At 46.1% G+C, this 17,189-nt stretch overlaps 1 protein-coding gene across 2 annotated transcripts in view; it reads right to left on the bottom strand.

The window, feature by feature from the left end:
- Window positions 1-17,189, bottom strand: part of LOC142074857 (single-stranded DNA-binding protein 2-like) — a 271,522-nt gene that overhangs the window by 154,509 nt on the left and 99,824 nt on the right. The window lies entirely within an intron of this gene.

Raw genomic sequence — 17,189 nt, 5'->3', positions numbered from 1 at the left:
GAAGGAAATCTTAAAGGCACAGGAGCAGGCCATCCCCATGTGCCGAAAGACGAGCCGGCGGGGAAGAAGACCGGCCTTGCTGAACAGAGAGCTTTGGCTGGAACTCAGGAAAAAAAAGAGAGAGTTTTTGACCTTTGGAAGAACAGGCAGGCAACTCAGGAGGACTACAAGGATGTCGTGAGGTTATGCAGGGAGAAAATTGGATGGGCCAAAGCCCAACTAGAACTTAATCTGGCTACTGCTGTAAAAGACAATAAAAATGTTTCTATAAATACATTCGCAACAAAAGGAGGGCTAAGGAGAATCTTCATCCTTTATTGGATGTGGGGGGAAACATAGTGACAAAGGATGAGGAAAAGGCTGAGGTGCTTAATGCCTTCTTTGCCACAGACTTTAACAGAAAGACCAATTGTTCTTGGGGTACCCAGCCCCCTGAGCTGGAAGACAGGGATGGGGAGCAGAATGAAGCCCCCATAATCCAAGGGGAAATGGTTTGCAACGTGCTACACCTCTTAGACACACACAAGTCTATGGGGCCGGATGGGGTCCACCCAAGGGTACTGAGGGAACTGGCAGAAGTGCTCACCAAGCCACTTTTAATCATTTATCAGCAGTCCTGGCTAACCAGGGAGGTCCCAGTTGACTGGAGGTTAGCAAATGTGATGCCCATCTACAAGAAGGGCCAGAAGGAGGATCCAGGGAACTACAGGCCTGTCAGTCTGACCTCGGTGCCGGGGAAGGTTGTGGAGCAGATCATCTTGAGTGCCATCACACAGCATGTACAGGACAACCAGGTGATCAGGCTCAGTCAGCATGGGTCCTGCTTGACTAACCTGATCTCCTTCTATGACCAGGTAACCTGCTCAGTGGATGAGGGAAAGGCTGTGGATGTTGTTTACCTGGACTTTAGTAAAGCCTTTGACACCGTTGCCCACAGCATTCTCCTGGAGAAACTGGCTGCTCATGGCTTGGACGGGCATACTCTTCGCTGGGTAAAAAACTGGCTGGCTGGCCGGGCCCAAAGAGTTGTGGTGAATGGAGTTAAATCCAGTTGGCGGCCGGTCACGAGCGGTGTTCCCCAGGGCTCAGTATTGGGGCCAGTTCTGTTCAATATCTTTATCAATGATCTGGATGAGGGGATCGAGTGCTCCCTCAGTAAGTTTGCAGATGACACCAAGCTGGGCGGGAGTGTTGATCTGCTCGAGGGTAGGAAGGCTCTGCAGAGGGACCTGGACAGGCTGGATCGATGGGCCGAGGCCAACTGTATGAGGTTCAACAAGGCCAAGTGCCAGGTCCTGCACTTGGGTCACAACAACCCCAGGCAACGCTACAGGCTTGGGGAAGAGTGGCTGGAAAGCTGCCCAGAGGAAAAGGACCTGGGGGTGCTGGCTGACAGCCGGCTGAACATGAGCCAGCAGTGTGCCCAGGTGGCCAAGAAGGCCAACGGCATCCTGGCCTGTATTAGAAATAGTGTGGCCAGCAGGAGTAGGGAGGTGATTGTGCCCCTGTACTCGGCACTGGTGAGGCCGCACCTCGAATACTGTGTTCCATTTTGGGCCCCTCACTCCAAGAAGGACATGGAGGTGCTGGAGCGTGTCCAGAGGAGGGCAACGAAGCTGGTGAAGGGCCTGGAGCACAAGCCTTATGAGGAGCGGCTGAGGGAACCGGGACTGTTTAGTCTGGAGAAGAGGAGGCTGAGGGGAGACCTCATCGCTCTCTACAACTACCTGAAAGGAGGTTGTAGCGAGGTGGGTGTTGGTCTCTTCTCCCAAGTTGCAAGTGATAGGACGAGAGGAAATGGCCTCAAGTTGTGCCAAGGGAGGTTTAGATTGGATATTAGGAAAAATTTCTTCACTGAAAGGGTTGTCAGGCCTTGGAACAGGCTGTCCTGGGAAGTGGTTGAGTCACCATCCCTGGAGGTATTTAAAAGACATGTAGATGTGGTGCTTAGGGACATGGTTTAGTGGTGGACTTGGCAGTGCTAGGTTAATGGTTGGACTCGATGGTCTTAAAGGTCTTTTCCAACCTAAACAATTCTATGATTCTATGAATACCATTTTCTTATGGCAATTTGGATTTCAAAAAACAGAATATACACAATGTCATCTTTATTAGGGATTTTTTTTTTGGTGCCTAATCATTTTCCGTCTTTGGCTCACGTTATATTTTCTAAGCAATCAAGCAGGCTAAGAAAGATATTTTTTAAAAATAATGAAAACTGAGTTGATTATATAGTTTAAGGAAAATGATTTAGGGAGCAGAGGCTTCAACCTCAACACCACCCCCCCCCCGTACTATAGAGCTTTTTAATATTGAAGAAAAAAAGTTTCCCAAAATATAGTGAAAGCAAGCCTTTCTTTCCAGCATCAAGGAAAACAGAAGATTCCACAAAGCCTCAAGAGATGGCCATCACACAGAAAGAGAAAGAACAGTTGGTAGGAGGCTGTTTAGTTTTATTTTTGTTTATTTCTCAAGGGAGAAGGGCAGTTACTGGAAATGCTAAATTAATCCAACTAGCAGAAAGTAAACTCTTCTAAATTAGTGAAAGCCAAGACAGCAACTTTATCTGACTTAGGAGTGGTAGGAGGTATACTAACCCACCAAATGGGGGAAAAGCAACTGAAGCAAGAAATATAAAACTGTTGGAAATTGGAGTCAGAAAATACTATGTTGGTGTACACAGAATGGAATAATGTAAAACCATAAAAACAGTGGGAAAATAAAATGTGATAAATTAACTGTTGGGACTGAGCAAAAAGCCTTCTGCAATGATACATGAGAGTTGTCCAAGGGACCCCTCCTCAACAGAATTTTGTCCTTATAAACAGAAATTTAGAGGTTTTCTTCACAGTAGAGTGAATCAGAAAAAGGTCTCTTTGTACATGAATATTCAAGAAGAAAAAACAGAATAAATAATTGAAGAGATGATTTCTATATTGAGAAATAAGTAAAATTGGACAGTAAACAAGAACCATCCATTGCTTTTGTACTGTTTCATATGATCCTAATACTGCAAACATATATGGGAGTTTAATGAGAATATTCACACATACAATGCTACTCAATCATGAAATTGTTTACCAGATTAGGGTAAAAGACCCGGTCCTGCTATCAGATCTGTAGAGGCAGATTGCAATATCTGTGTAGATCTGTGATAAAGTCAATGAGGTTATACTCCACAGGGATTCAAGTATCTGTCTTTACAAGTCTTACTGCACATCTTATTCATGTAAAATTGATTTATGAAGTTTAACATGATACTCCACTATATGCAATACCTAACCTAGTGGCCTTCTAAGATGGAGTGACTGCATCAGTGGACAAGGGAAAAGCTACAGATGTCATCTACCTGGACTTCTGTAATGGCTTTGATACGGTCCCCCACAACATTCCTCCCTCTGAAATGGAGAGATATGGGTTTGATGGATGGACTGTTAGATGGATAAGGAATTGGTTGGATGGCCACATCCAAAGAGTTATAGTCAATGGCTCAATGTCCAAGTGGAAACCAGTAACGAGTGGTGTCCCTCGGGGTCCATACTGAGACCAATACTATTCAATATCTTCATCAATGACATAGTGGGATTGAGTGCACCCTCAGCAAGGTTGTGGATGACACCAAGCTGAGTGGTGCAGTTGATTCGCTTGAGGGAAGGGATGCCATCCAGAGGGACCTGGACAGGCTTGAGGAGTGGGCCCATGCAAACCTCATGAGGTTCAACAAGTCCAAGGGCAAGGTCCTGCACCTGAGTTGGGGCAACCCCCGGTATCAATACAGGTTGGGGGATGAAGGGATTGAGAGTAGCCCTGCCGAGAAGGACTTGGGGATATACTGGTGGATGAAAAGCTGGACATGAGCCGGCAATATGCACTTGCAGCCCAGAAAGTCAATCATATCCTGGGCTGCATCAAAAGAAGCGTGGCCAGCAGGTCGAGGGAGGGGATTCTGCCCCTCTGCTCTGCTCTGGTGAGACCCCACCTGGAGTACTGCATCCAGCTCTGGGGCCCCCAGCACAGGAAAGACATGGACCTGTTGGAGCGGGTCCAGAGGAGGGCCACAAAAATGATCAGGAGGATGGAACACCTCTCCTATGAGGACAGGCTGAGAGAGTTGGGGTTGTTCAGCCTGGAGAAGAGAAGGCTCCGGGGAGACCTTATTGTGGCCTTTCAATATATGAAAGGGGCTTATAAGAAAGATGGAGAGAGACTTTTTACGAGGGCCTGTATTGACAGGACAAGGAGCAATGGTTTTAAACTGAAAGAGGGCAGATTTATATTGGATATAAGGAAGAAATTCTTTACGATGAGGGTGGTAAGACACTGGAACAGGTTTCCCAGAGAGGTGGTAGATGCCCCATCCCTGGAAACATTCAAGGTCAGGTTGGACGGGGCTTTGAGCAACCTGATGTAGTTAAAGATGTCCCTGCCCATGGTAGGGGAGTTGGACTAGATGATCTTTAAAGGTTCCTTCCAACCCAAACCATTCTATGATTCTATGATTCTATGATCTGTACAGTCCCCCCAACATAAAAGAGACTAAAATTCACCTCATGGATTACTTTCCTTTAACTATTTTATAGTTAAGAACTTTGTACATTTCATAGGCTAAGATTTCAGGTTTGAAATACATTTAAGGAAATCAGATTCAAAAGCAGAATTGGAAAATGTTTGCAAGATTCTCTGTGTCTCAGAACATAATATTTAACACATCTAATAATGAGCTTTGTCTTCTTCCTATGTCAGAGTAAATTAGGTCATGCTCCTCTTCTGGTGTGAATTATGCACAGTGAATTATGCACTTTCTTGGCAGTGTAAATTAGCCTCTGATGGGTTACAGGCTGCTGCATCTCAATCTTGTTATAGGTATCCTTGCTAACTGGCATAAACCTAGTTTGTGTACTTTACTGTGACAGCACTATGGAGATGTCCATTTAAATTAAGGAGGGGCCACATTTAAACAGTCTGGAATGAAAAAGCGCAAAGCAGAATTTCATCTTAAGTCAGGCTTAATTTTAATTCTCCTTGACTATGCCACAATCTTCTTTTTGCTCTGAGTGTACATGTATGCATGTATGTTTTTTTCTGCTACACTTTACATAGAAATGAGATGCTCTATTTGTGTACATTAAAGTTTTATACATTTTCAACAGCTAATTTAACAGAAAATTTGCATTGTTTGGTATTAATGTGGGGATTAAAAAAAAAACAACAGAAGATTTTAAAACCTCATTTTGAAAACTGATATCCTACTATGGAGATCTATCATGGTTTAACCCGGCAGGCAGCCAAACACCACGCAGCCGCTCACTCACTCCCCCTCCCCGCCAGTGGGACAGGTTGATAATCGGAAGGGTAAGAGTGAGAAAACTCGTGGGTTGAGATAAAGACAGTTTAATAGAACAGAAAAGGAAGGGGAAACTATTATTATTATTATTATTATTATTATTATTAGAATATACAAAATGAGTGTACTCACCGAGCAATGCCCCAAAAAAACCAGTGATCGCTACTTCCTGGACATGCCTACCATTCATATACTGAGCATGACATCACATGGTATGGAATACCCCGTTGGCCAGCTGGGCCAGCTGTCTTGGCTATGCTCCCTCCCAGCCTCTTGTGCACTTGGCAGAGCATGGGAAGCTGAAAAGTCCTTGACTACAGGGTACTTAGCAACAACTAAAACATCAGTGTGTTATCAACATTCTTATACTAAATCCAAAACACAGCACTAGGAAGAGATTTAACTCTATCCCAGCCGAAACCAGGACAGTACCACATTTTTTCTGACGTAAAACAGTTTGTCTGTGCAAGCTCAGGAATTCATTTTAGCACAGTTCTTGTAATATTAAGGCATTAATTTTGTAGAAAATTTAAACAGACTATTATCTGTTCCCTGTGACTTGTGCTATATAATGTGTATTTCATATTTCGTGCAATGTGACAAGTTCTAGTCAGTTCTAGTCGAGAGGGGGGCAACAAATCTGGTGGAAGGGTTGGAAGGCATGTCCTATGAGGAGCAGCTGAGGACTCTGGGTTTGTCTAGTTTGGAGAAAAGGAGGGTGAGGGGTGACCTCATTGCTCTCTACAGCTTCCTGAGGAGAGGAAGTGGAGAGGGAGGTGCTGAGCTCTTCTCCCTGGGATCCAGTGACAGGACGCGGGGGAATGGTTCAAAGCTGCATCAGGGGAGGTTCAGGCTTGACATTAGGAAGCATTTCTTTACCGAGAGGGTGGTCAAACACTGGAACAGGCTCCCTAGGGAGGTGGTCGATGCCCCATGCCTGTCAGTGTTTAAGAGGCATTTGGACAATGCCCTTAATACCATGCTTTAACTTTTGGTCAGCCCTGAATTGGTCAGGCAGTTCGACTAGATGATCGTTGTAGGTCCCTTCCAATGGAACTATTCTATTCTATTCTATTCTATTCTATTCTATTCAGTCATGGATATCCATGTTCCCTCAAGAGGCTTGCCTGCTTTTCCTCCTCATGACTTAATTTTTCACCACCTCTCACAAGGCATTTGTTGTTCAGCTGTTCTTATTAAGAGTTGCATGTCTCCCACAATTTGTGACCTTCAGGATTCATCTTTCATCATATTAGAGAGCAGATGGATGTTAAAGTCTTTGGTTTTTCCAGGCATGTGTTAAGCAAGTCTGAAATGAGTCACTTAAAGGTATTAACAGAGCAGTTGAGCTTATTACAAAATCTGTGTTTGGCATATTGTACAGGAATAAGACTCACTTTCACTTTTACTTTTTGTGAGGCTAAAGAATATATTTAAGCAGAGTGCCTCAAATCTAGCCAAATACTGTTATCAGAAAAATAAAAATTCTTTACATCAATGTAGTGCTGACTTGTACTTTATTATTCTAATAGATATGAATATATCACTACATACATACGCACACATGGATACACACACCTATACAGAGTTCTCAAAATACTCTCTTGAAATTACCTAATAGAGAAATTTCACTAGCTAAATTGGAACTTCTAAATGAAAACATTTAATAAAAGGCAACCTAAATCTCTACTCTCATTTAGAATAATAAATATCAGATGAAATGCTGATATGGAAAATAAAGCATCACAAGAAAGAATGCCAGGAGGGGACAAGAAGTGGGGAAAGAAAAGCATGCACTAGAATTAGGTTATTGCAAGGTTTTAATCCAATATTTGCTTTCTATTGATCAAATGTTCAGTACTTTATTGCTCCCTCAGTAAGTTTGCAGATGACACCAAGTTGGGCGGGAGTGTTGATCTGCTGGATGGTGGGAAGGCTCTGCAGAGGGACCTGGACAGGCTGGATCGGTGGGCCAAGGCCAACTGTATGACGTTCAACAAGGCCAAGTGCCAGGTCCTGCACTTGGGCCACAACAACCCCATGCAACGCTACAGGCTTGGGGAAGAGTGGCTGGAAAGTTGCCCAGAGGAAAAGGACCTGGGGGTGCTGGTTGACAGCCGGCTGAACATGAGCCGGCAGTGTGCCCAGGTGGCCAAGAAGGCCAACGGCATCCTGGCCTGTATCAGAAATAGTGTGGCCAGCAGGAGTAGGGAGGTGATCGTGCCCCTGTAGTCGGCACTGCTGAGGCCGCACCTCGAATACTGTGTTCAGTTTTGGGCCCCTCACTACAAGAAGGACATGGAGGTGCTGGTGCGTGTCCAGAGGAGGGCAACGAAGCTGGTGAAGGGCCTGGAGCACAAGTCTTATGAGGAGCGGCTGAGGGAACTGGGACTGTTTAGTCTGGAGAAGAGGAGGCTGAGGGGAGACCTCATTGACTACCTGAAGGGAGGTTGTAGCGAGGTGGGTGTTGGTCTCTTCTCCCAAGTAACTAGCGATAGGACGAGAGGAAATGGCCTCAAGTTGCGCCAAGGGAGGTTTAGATTGGACATTAGGAGAAATTTCTTTACTGAAAGAGTGGTCAGGCCTTGGAACAGGCTGCCCAGGGAAGTGGTTGAGTCACCATCCCTGGAAGTATTTAAAAGACGTGTAGATGAGGCGCTTAGGGACATGGTGTAGTGGGTATGGTGGTGTTGGGTTGACGGTTGGACTCGATGATCTTAGAGGTCTTTTCCAACCTTAATGATTCTATGATTCTATGATTCTATGTACAATGTTAAATATTCATGTCAAAAGATCTTTAACTCTAAATTTAGAGAGCATTTGTTAGCCAATTTAACATTCCCCATGTTACTAAGCTACAACTTAATCTCCTTTAATAACTTTCTAGACCACTTAAAATACATACTGCTTACAGTATGCAATGAATAAGAATGATCCATGTTAACAGCAGTAAATATAACATCGTTACATGCAACTATTAAAACAAAAGTTTAGAAATAAGCCAATGCACTCTATTTAAACTCATGGTATCATGTATATTCTCATTCTTAAAAGCAAAATCAATTAACAAGCAGCAAAATTTCTACAACTTCTGAGGGAATATCTAAAACCCACAAGGTTCATACGTTTATACTTTATTAAAATGTATACCATGAAATGTGTATGTGTATAAAGAAGGGTTTCCATTTGTAATAGAAAAAATATCCCCTCTCTATTGAAACCTTGGTTAAAAAGATTTTGAGTTCACTCCAAATCATTAAGTCTAAGTTTTAAATTATAGTACAACCTTTGTTTAGTAGCATAAATACTCCATTATAGCACATCAAAACTGAAAATTTAAATTTAAATAGAGTTTATTCCAAATACATCAGGAGTCAGTTGCTTGAAATTTTGGAGTAAGATATATTGAACAACATAGCTCTGAGAAATGGTTAAAAGTTAACAACTGTTCATCAGCACAACCAAGCAGAAACAATTTGTAATATCCTGGGATTTCCATAGAAAATGGAATGGGGAGGATATATTGTTTTTTTCTACCTGAAAAAAATTATTTAGTCCTCATAAAAGGAAAGCACAGCACAAATTTACCTATGAAACTGTCTCTATAAAGAGAAAAACTTATGTGGATTGTAAGAAACAATACATTTCTGTATCAGAGCTTACAATTTAGATTTGTGACATGGAGTACATTATCCAATAATTTATGGGAAGGAACGATGAAGGAGGATTGTAGGGGCAGAAAGGGCACATCTTCCTTCTTCATGAAAATGTGAGGAGGAGAATTCTCTTGGAGATTTTCTTAACATGAAACAAAAAATAAATCCATATTTTCCTGCAAAAGGGGTCCCTACAGTCCAAGGAAAGTATCAATTTCTCAATTTGGCAAATTTCTGAAGAACAGACATAAACAGTTTGATAGGTCTTCGAGATAACAGTACAACATTGTTTTGAGCTATTTGAGATATACCTATAATTATGTGGACCAAATCCTGATACATGTCAATGCAGCTTTCCTGTAGAAAGTGATGCTTACTTTGACTGAGGGCTGGAGCATGCTTTAATCATTCCATTCCAAACAACTGCATTAAAGAACATCTACTAAGTAACAGAATTAAGCAGTTGAAGAGACTGAAAAAGTTAAGCTTGCCTGTGCACAATTCTGCCAATACCACTGTACAAGAAGACTCTCAGATTGCAAATACTACTACATTGTCCTCTCCAAACCTTCCAAAAAATACTGTCATCCCATATAGACATTCACCTCATTTTATACTAGTGTTCCTATGCAATTGACAACTGGAAGAAAGATAAGAATTCTAAACATATATCACATTTTGCAAAACAGTTTACTAACTGGAGATTTTTTGCTTGCTTTCTAATACTGAAGGTCGTACATGCAAAATCACTCAGGCACTGACATTAGCATTTCTTTACCTTTGAGCCTTGCAGATTTTTGGTTGAACATTTAAGTAAGCCAAAGACATATCACCTTGTAAGACACGCTACTTAGAGTATTCTGTACTGAATATGACTTATTAATTATCCATTTTATTTTTCTAATGAAACAGTGTAGTCTTTAACCATATGGATTTATAAAATATGTTCTGATATGGAATGTCAGAGAAAATTACAGGCTTCCTTAGTCTCCTCCTAGCTTTCATATCTAAGTATTGGGTATACACGGCAAGGTTTTGGTAGCAGTGGGCAGGGGGCTGCAGGGGTAGCCTCTGTGAGAAGAGATGAGGGACTGCCCAATGCCGGACACAGCCAGTTCCAGCTGAGTCAGCAACAGACCCACCACAGGCAAAAGCTGAGCCAATCAGTAAAGTTGGTGGTGCGTCTATGAAAACATTTAAGAAAGAGGGAGGAAAAAGTGAGAAACAGCAGTACAAACACCAGGGCCAGAGAAGAAGAAGGGGAAGGAGGTGCTACTGGTGCCACAGCAGAGATTCCCCTGCAGCCCACGGAAGAGACCATGCTGGAGGAGATATCCACACTGCAGCCCATGGAGGACCCCATGCCAGAGCAGTTGGATATTTACTGAAGGAATTCCGTCCAGTGGAGAACCCACGCCAGAGCAGGGGAAAAGTGTGAGGAGGAAGAAGTGGCAGAGAGGAACTGTTATGTACTGACCGTAGCCCCTCATCCCCCCTGAGCCACTTGCGGGGGGAGGTAGAGGAGTTGGGAATGAAGGAGTGAAGTTGAGCCTAGGAAAAGAGGGGGTGGTGGTGTTTAATTTTTGATGTTCTTTCTCACCATCCAAATCTATTTTAATTGGCAATAAATGAAATTAATCTTCCCCAAGTCGAGCCTGTTTTGCCCGTGATAGTAATTGGTAAGTGATCTTCCTGTCTATCTCGACCCACAAGCTTTTTCATCCTATTTTTCCCCTGTCCTGTTGAGGAGGGGGAGTGAGAGAGCAGCTGGGTGGGCATCTGACAGCTGACCAAGGTTAACCCACCACAATATTTAACTACAAATATACCTAAGCAATAGGAATTAAAACATATCTCTGCAGAATGAAATAGCAGGAAAGAAAGGCATTTCATTCATACTCAAAAATGAACACCATTTATAAAAAAAGTAAATTATAGTGTTTTAACAGTGACTATAGGGAAAGAGATGCGTTTCATAGAACCATAGAATCATAGAATGGTTTGGGTTGGAAGGGACCTTTAAAGATCAAATAGTCCAACCCCCATGCCATGGGCAGGGACATCTTTCACTACATCAGGTTGCTCAAAGCCCTGACCAACCTGACCTTAGAATCATAGAATCATAGAATCATAGAATCATACAGGTTGGAAAAGACCTCTAAGATCATGGTGTCCAACCGTCAACCCAACACCACCATGCCCTCTACACCATGTCCCTAAGGGCCTCATCTACACGTCTTTTAAATACCTCCAGGGATGGTGACTCCACCACTTCCCTGGGCAGCCTGTTCCAAGGCCTGACCACTCTTTCAGTAAAGAATTTCTCCTAATGTCCAATCTAAACCTCCCTTGGCGCAACTTGAGGCCATTTCCTCTCGTCCTATCGCTAGTTACTTGGCAGAAGAGACCAACACCCACCTCGCTACAACCTCCTTTCAGGTAGTTGTAGAACGCGATGAGATCTCCCCTCAGCCTCCTCTTCTCCAGGCTAAACAGTCCCAGTTCCCTCAGCTGCTCCTCATAAGACTTGTGCTCCAGGCCCTTCACCAGCTTCGTTGCCCTCCTCTGGATACGCTCCAGCACCTCCATGTCCTTCTTGTAGTGAGGGGCCCAAAACTGAACACAGTATTCGAGGTGCGGCCTCAGCAGTGCCGACTACAGGGGCACGATCACCTCCCTACTCCTGCTGGCCACACTATTTCTGATACAGGCCAGGATGCCGTTGGCCTTCTTGGCCACCTGGGCACACTGCCGGCTCATGTTCAGCCGGCTGTCAACCAGCACCCCCAGGTCCTTTTCCTCTGGGCAGCTTTCCAGCCACTCTTCCCCAAGCCTGTAGCGTTGCATGGGGTTGTTGTGGCCGAAGTGCAGGACCCGGCACTTGGCCTTGTTGAACCTCATACAGTTGGCCTCGGCCCATCGATCCAGCCTGTCCAGGTCCCTCTGCAGAGCCTTCCTACCCTCGAGCAGATCAACACTCCCGCCCAGCTTGGTGTCGTCTGCAAACTTACTGAGGGAGCACTCGATCCCCTCGTCCAGATCGTTGATAAAGATATTGAACAAGACCGGCCCCAAAACTGAGCCCTGGGGAACACCGCTCGTGACCGGCCGCCAACTGGATTTAACTCCGTTGACCACAACTCTCTGGGCTCGGCCGTCCAGCCAGTTTTTTACCCAGCGAAGAGTGCACCTGTCTAGGTCGTGAGCCGCCAGCTTCTCTAGGAGAATGCTGTGGGAGACAGTGTCAAAGGCCTTACTGAAGTCCAAGTAGACCACATCCACTGCCTTTCCCTCATCCACTAGGCGGGTCACCTGGTCATAGAAGGAGATTAGGTTGGTCAAGCAGGACCTGCCTTCCATGAACCCGTGCTGGCTGGGCCTGATCCCCTGGTTGTCCCGGACATGGCTCGTGAGCACCCTCAAAACCAACCGCTCCATGATCTTCCCCGGCACCGAGGTCAGGCTGACCGGCCTGTAGTTCCCCGGATCCTCCTTCTGGCCCTTCTTATAGATCGGTGTCACATTGGCGAGCCTCCAGGCGTCCGGGACCTCCCCAGTTAACCAGGACTGCTGGTAAATGATGGAGAGCGGCTCGGCAAGCTCCTCCGCCAGCTCCCTCAGTACCCTCGGGTGGATCCCATCCGGCCCCATAGACTTGTGAACGTCCAGGTGGCGTAGCAGGTCATTAACTTCTTCCTCTTGAATTATGGGGGGTTTATCCTGCTCGTCGTCCATGTCTTCCAGCTCAGGGGGCTGAGTACCCTGAGGATAACTGCTCTGACTACTAAAGACTGAGGCAAAGAAGGCGTTGAGTACCTCAGCCTTTTCCTCGTCCTTGGTGGCAACGTTCCCCCCCGCATCCAATAGAGGATGGAGATTCTCCTTGGCTCTCCTTTTGTCATTAACATACTTATAAAAGCATTTTTTGTTGTCTCTCACGACAGTGGCCAGGTTGAGTTCTAGCCGGGCTTTTGCCTTTCTAATTTCCTCTCTGCACGACCTAACGCGATCCCTGTACTCTTCTTGAGTTGCCTGCCCCTTCTTCCACAAGTGATAAACTCTCCTTTTTTTCCTGAGTCCCAGCAAGAGCTCCCCGTTCAGCCAGGCCGGTCGCCTTCCCCGCCCGTTCTTCTTGCGGCACATGGGGACAGCCCACTCCTGCGCCTTTAAGACTTCCTTCTTGAAGAACGTCCAGCCTTCCTGGACCCCTTTGCCCTTCAGGACTGTCTCCCAAGGGACCCTCTCGACCAGTGTCCTGAGCAGGCCAAAGTCTGCCCTCTGGAAGTCCATGGTAGCGGTTTTGCTGGCCCCCCTCTTTACTTCACCAAGTATCGAAAATTCTACCATTTCATGGTCACTAAGCCCAAGCCGGCCTCCGACCACCACATCTCCCACCAGCCCTTCTCTGTTCGTGAACAGCAGGTCAAGCGAGGCATCTCCCCTGGTGGGCTCGCTTACCAGCTGCGTCAGGAAGTTATCCTCCACACACTCCAGGAACCTCCTCGACTGTTTCCTCTCTGCCGTGTGGTATTTCCAGCAGACGTCCGGAAAGTTGAAGTCCCCCACGAGAACAAGGGCTAGCGACTGGGAGACTCCTGCCAGCCTCTTGTAGAATATTTCATCTGCCTCCTCGTCCTGGCTAGGTGGTCTATAACAGACTCCCAGCAGGATATCTGCCTTGTTGGCCTTCCCCCTCATCCTTACCCACAAGCACTCGACCTCGTCATCACTACCATCGAGCTCTAGACAGTCGAAGCATTCCCTAACATACAGGGCTACCCTGTATTTTTTGTATTCTATCATAATTTTGTATATTCTATCATTATTATTATCATTATTTTCCCTTTTCTGTTCTATTAAACTGTCTTTATCTCAACCCACGAGTTTTTCTCACTCTTACCCTTCTGATTCTCTCCCCGTCCCACTGGGTGTGTGGGGGAGTGAGCGAGCGGCTGTGTGGTGTTTAGTTGCTGGCTGGGGTTAAACCATGACAGTCCTTTTTTGGTGCCCAACATGGGGCACAAAGGGTTGAGATAACGACAGATCTGACCAAAGCGTGTTAAGGCAAAATGGGTTATAAGCATTCATTATATCGGTTTAATAGTCGCTGGTCACAATGTTGATGTATTGGCTCTCAAAGTTGTGGGGCTGGCTCTCAATGTTGGGGTATGTAATACCTTACTTGCAGTATGTGTTCCCTGTTGTGCTGTTTATCACTGCTCGGAGCTGGGGCAAGGTTATCATTTTGCTGCACTGTGTAACACAGTTTTATGAGATGATAAAATCATTGGTTGTGAGTCTAAGCTGGTATCTGTACTCAGCATTGCCATCATCTCTGTACCTCGGGAACCACCTCTTAGAAACTATTAGTAATTACACTTTTTTCTCCTTGGAGAATGAATCCAGGGGGGAGACAGGATGGGACACATTCCCCCACTCCTTCATCTTCCCTTTCACATCTCCAGAAACTCCTTTTTCTTCTATCCTCTTCATGAAGCCCTCCACCACAGTTCCTGAGAATTTTGAATATCCTTGGGATGTTCAAACAAGCATGTTCCTATTGCTATGTCTCCTGAATGTGGTTCAGGTCTTGTTTAGGGTTAAACAACTATATAGGAATATTGTCCAGAGATCAACCCCGGCAACAGACACGGTGGCTACTCCAACCCCCGCGACAGGCACTGCGGCTGAACCAGAGAACCAACCTTTTCCGGTATCAGTCGCCCCTGTACAGAAGAAGAAATACACAAGAAAATCAGCTCGTTTAGTAAGGGATGAAGATGAACCAGGGCCATCACGAGAACAGGAGGAGGAAGAGGCAGAACCCGTAAATGAGATGGTAACCACCCGATCCCTATCCCTGAGTGAGCTGCGAGATATGCGAACAGATTTCAGCCGTTGTCCAGGCAAGCACATTGTCACCTGGCTGCTCTGATGCTGGGATAACAGGGCCAGTAGCCTGGAATTAGAGGGTAGGGAAACCAATCAGCTGGGATCCCTTTCTAGGGAAGGGGGCATTGACAAAGCGATTGGATAAGGGACACAGGTCCTCAGCCTCTGGAGGCGACTACTGTCAGGCGTGAAGGAAAGGTATCCCTTCAAGGAAGATGTTATATATCGCCCAGGCAAGTGGACCACCATGGAGAGAGGTATCCAGTACCTGAGGGAATTAGCCATGCTGGAGGTGATTTATGATGACCTGAACAACGAGCAGTTATCCAAAGACCCAGATGAAGTCAAATGCAAAGTTGGTACGGAGGGCACCAGCGTCGCATGCAAACTCGTTGGCAATAATGACCTGGAAAGATGGAGACGAATAAACGGTGGATGAATTGTCTGGCCAACTCTGGCAATACGAAGAAAGTCTCTCTTCCTCCCTACGGGCCTGCGTCTCTGCTGTGGAGAAACTGTCCCGGGAGGTCCAGCAACTCAAAGAGGATATGTCCTATTCTCCACCTGTACGGACCAGTATCTCAGCCATTAGGAGCAAGCGTCCCTCTGCTCAAGAGAGAAGATGTCGTGGGTACACACCCCGGGGCACCCTGTGGTTTTACCTGCGTGACCACGGAGAGGACATGAGGAAGTGGGATGGAAAATCTACCTCAACCCTAGAGGCACGGGTACGTGAGTTGCAAGGAAAAACAATGACACAAGGGGGTTCTTGCAGAAAAACTGCTGCTCCAGTCTCCAGTGAGCAGTTCCTCAGACAGAGTAGAAGGGCTGACTTTACTCCCAATCTTAAAAAAGGGAATTTTGATTCATATCTACAAGAAGTGAGTAACGAGTACTATGACCACTGGCCAGGTGGAGGAAAGGGACAACCGGGTTTACTGGACTGTGTGGATTCGATGGCCTGGCACATCAGACCCACAGGAGTATAAGGCTCTCGTAGACACCGGTGCACAGTGTACCCTGATGCCATCAAGCTCTAAAGGGGCAGAACCCATCTGTATTTCTGGAGTGACAGGGGGATCCCAAGAGTTAACTGTATTGGAGGCCGAAGTGAGCCTAACCGGGCATGAGTGGCAGAAGCACCCCATTGTGACTGGCCCAGAGGCTCCGGGCATCCTTGGCATAGACTACCGCAGGAGAGGGTATTTCAAGGACCCAAAAGGGTACTGGTGGGCTTTTGGTATAGCTGCCCTGGAGACGGAGGAAATTAAACAGCTGTCCACCTTGCCCGGTCTCTCGGAGGACCCTTCTGTTGTGGGGTTGCTGAGGGTCGAGGAACAACAGGTACCAATCGCTACCACAACGGTGCACCGGCGGCAATATCGCACCAACAGAGACTGCCTGATCCCCATCCATGAGCTGATTCATCGACTGGAGAGCCAAGGAGTGATCAGCAAGACTCGCTCACCCTTCAACAGTCCCATATGGCCAGTGCGAAACTCCAATGGAGAGTGGAGACTAACAGTAGACTATCGTGGCCTGAACACAGTCACGCCGCCACTGAGTGCTGCCGTGCCGGACATGCTAGAACTCCAATACGAACTGGAGTCAAAAGCAGCCAAGTGGCACGCCACAAGTGACATCGCTAATGCGTTCTTCTCAATCCCTTTGGCGGCAGAGTGCAGGCCACAGTTTGCTTTCACTTGGAGGGGCGTCCAGTACACCTGGAACTGACTGCCCCAGGGGTGGAAACACAGCCCTACCATTTGCCATGGACTGATCCACACCACACTGGAACAGGGTGAGGCTCCAGAACACCTGCAATACATTGATGACATCATCGTGTGGGTAACACAGCAGAAGTAGTTTTTGAGAAAGGGAAGAAAATAATTCTAATCCTTCTGAAGGCCGGCTTTGCCATAAAAGGTCAAGGGACCTGCAATGGAGATCCAGTTTTTAGGAATAAATTGGCAAGATGGACGTCGTCAGATCCCAATGGATGCGATCAACAAAATAACAGCCATGTCCCCACCAACTAGCAAAAAGGAAACACAAGCTTTCTTAGGCGTTGTGGGCTTTTGGAGAATGCATATTCCAGATTACAGCCTGATTGTAAGCCCCCTCTATCACGTGACCCGGAAGAAGAACGGTTTCAAATGGGGCCCTGAGCAACAACAAGCCTTTGAACAAATGAAACGGGAGATAGTTCAGGCAGTAGCCCTTGGGCCAGTCCGGGCAGGACAAGATGTAAGGAATTTGCTCTACACCGCAGCCGGGGAGAATGGCCCTACCTGGAG

Source organism: Calonectris borealis, chromosome W, assembly GCF_964195595.1.
Source record: "Calonectris borealis chromosome W, bCalBor7.hap1.2, whole genome shotgun sequence".
Lineage (NCBI taxonomy): Eukaryota > Metazoa > Chordata > Aves > Procellariiformes > Procellariidae > Calonectris > Calonectris borealis.
Note: the sequence above shows the minus strand (reverse complement) of the source record. Positions and strands in the feature narration are given on the sequence as shown.